This window comes from Branchiostoma belcheri, unplaced genomic scaffold (assembly GCF_001625305.1).
Source record: "Branchiostoma belcheri isolate BF01 breed outbred unplaced genomic scaffold, Haploidv18h27 scaffold189, whole genome shotgun sequence".
NCBI classification, from domain to species: domain Eukaryota; kingdom Metazoa; phylum Chordata; class Leptocardii; order Amphioxiformes; family Branchiostomatidae; genus Branchiostoma; species Branchiostoma belcheri.
Window position 1 is genome coordinate 226,762 of NW_017803368.1, and position 3,207 is coordinate 229,968.

Below are 3,207 nucleotides of genomic sequence, written 5' to 3' on the forward strand. Positions count from 1 at the left end.
CCGGTGGGCACACGTTGAGTGCGTCCGGAATACGCTTGGCCTTCGCAATGCATACGAACGCCATACGGATGTCATATGCAATCTATGCGCTGAATTCGTTATTCATACGCTACATGTGCGTCACAGTACCCGCGCGTATTGTGCGTACGGCAGAAATGTCTGTACGCAACTCAAACGCAATGGCTATTCGCAAAAGTGTGACAGGGCCCTAAGGAGCTCGAGGCCGTACTCACACGTGCGTCTTTCGTACGGTACGTACGGGGCACGCGCGTCGCCCGTACTCGCACGCAGGGGCGTAGACCGCACGCAGAAAAAAGTTTTACATGCACTTAAAGTTCTACGGCGTGTCTGCGTGCTCCCAAATCCGTAGGATTCCGTACGGAGGCGGTACTCACCACGCACGGATGCCCTGCGTTTGCCCACGTTTTTGCAAGTAGACAGCACGCAGAAGCACGTACGGCGGGTTGTGACCGAAGCTTTAATTTCGAGGCCTGCCGTCTGGTCTGGGGATTTTCCTCGCACTTCGCTATCAGCCGGAAACAGCTGATCCTTGTGACGTCAGCACTGCGCAGACGTTTTTATCTCGGGTAGTCCATTTGAGGAGGTGAGGTATTTTGAGATCACGAAAATAAGTGGCGAGGGAGCTGATATTAAGGGGTGGAGGAATAGGGATGAACGGATTGACCCTATGCAACGATGCTTCAACAGTCAACCAAAGGTCTACCCGTGCTCCATGCATAGCATAGGGTTTGGTGCCCATGTCCATTTCCGTAGCCCTTGGGCGACACACAGTTGTGCAGGGCACTACAGCAGGGGGGCTAGTCCGCTGGTAGTGCTGTGTGCTTGACCTTCCCACACTCTTTCTCATATATGCTGAGTGCTAAGCAGAGACAGAAGTGTGTACCATTTTAAAGTCTTTGGTATGACCCGGCCGGGGTTTGAACTCACGACCTCCTGGTTACAAAGCGAGCACTCTACCGATTGAGCTATTGCACAGTCAACCAACTAAACGGGACCAAATAATTGCATGTACGTACTTCGATTGCCCTTAGTCCCGCCACACTTAAAATAGATGTAAAGCACATGAAATCCATTGTTCCCAGTATCCAGATCTAATGTTTGGCTGTCATATTTAGACTTTATTTGAGTGTAAGTTGGGAAGACACTTTAGCATAGACGTGGATAAATCTGACTTATGCCTTCGCTTTGATACAGTCTGTTTAGACCATTTCGAATTTATGGTTCAAACTTAGGCCATGTCGATTTGGTTATATGGAAGACACGTACGCGTGCATGTTTCCTAAAAAAAGGTTCCGGCCATACTGTAAATTGTACAAAGCAGCTACAAAATGAGCAGGTATATGCCCTACACTACAACAAGAACATTGGAAAACGACACTAATGTCGTAGAAGGCCAAAATCAATTACAAAGGAAAAGACGAAGATATTTGCCTTACCATACTCGGTGCGTTTAGTCATATAGATAGAACTTTATTGCACGACATTTGTACAGGGTACATTGTAAATAGGTAACAATAAGTAGCATAGTAAAATAGATAAGCATAGAATTAACAACTTATATGTAGAAAAGAAATAATCAAAAGTTAGCTTAGGCTTTACAATCAGGCGGAGTTATTTATGGGTACATGTGACAGCAAATCAGTATTCTTTCTAATAACAAAACAGTACCTATTTTTGCATTGTGTGGGCTGTTGCATTTAAATATATAATCAAATCTATCTGTAGCAACAAGTCTATTGAAATCTGTCGTATTTGAAGTGAGAAATAGCTTATCACGTAGGACATCATATCTAGAGCATTCCATGATAAAATGAAATTCATCTTCGATTTTCTGTGGGCATATATATTCAACCTTCATGACCACGAAGATTTCATAATAAAGGCAACTTTGTTAGCCAACCTTTTTATTCGCACGCTCGCTTCAGTTTTGGGGCTCCCAGAGGATGTCACACGTATAGTAAACTCAACATGGCCAATTAAAAACACCGGTAACACTGCAAAGCACGCCGTGAGACAAGCCTTATGGTACCGAGCACGGAAAGTCTAGAATGGTAAGCATCCATCGCAGGTAGCAAAAGGTTATGTTGAATAAACAGAGATAACTACCGACCCTGCGGTGAAAGTGGAAGTTGTTCATATGCTAACCCAAGTTCATGTCTGCTTGCCATCCAGGTCTCGCTCCATACGGGGTAGGGGGTGTGGTTGAACGGTTGAGGGGGTGAGCATTGCTTATGTCGGAGCAAGTAGAGAGAGGGGGAGCTTACAAAACCGTTCTGTTGATGATTTGCACGAGAAAATTGACAAAAAATAGAGACAATTCGACAGTAAAATCTCTCTCTCCCTCTCTCTCTCTCTCTCTTTCTCTCTCTCTCTCTCTCTCTCAACCTTACCAGTGATGATTAAATTCCATGAACACCGCAACCAATCAGTGTCGACTGATATGTGAAAAATGACCGCCGGTGACCCTAAATGAAACACATGTTCGCTGCCCTCACTCGGTGGTTCAATATAGGGAATGAGCAGGCCTTGTGACATTCCAATGAAGTATTCCCAGCTATCCTATTCGGTTCGATCTTGTTTGTCTGTTTGTCTCTGGTTCCTAACATATAACACAGTGCAGCGTTTCCACACTTCAATGTGTAAGGTTGGAGGGGTCGCAAAGCAATATGGATTCATTTAAAGGTTTTTGCATAATGTTTCACTGATTTCCCTCATTGTGTTATCATTGATAACGGTTCATTCTTCTTGAGAATGTCCTATGACGTAAAATTGAATTTCAGTCAAAAATACTTGTCGCACTTGGACAAGAAGACACTTTCACTGGGCTTTGCCCTGGCATTCAGCGTGGGCGAATCTATGTCAATGTAGGGGTGATATATAAATAGAAGCGACACTTCGTACTTTTAAGTTTTTTTTTCTTTTAAGTTTTTTTTTAGTTTTTAAAAGTTTGTATTTAAAAATACAAACTTGATTGATTGATTGATTGATTGATTGATTGATTGATTGTCTATTTGTATAATATGGTAGAGGGGCGACAATGGTGACTGAGGCTAAATTAAAAGCTCACGTCACTTCTTCCCTAGCCCAAGAGCTACCTACCATCCAAAATTCGTGACCATAGCACGTCCAGATTACGAGATATCAAAACCAGAAGTTCTGATGCAATTCCGTAAGAAGCCGCCAGGG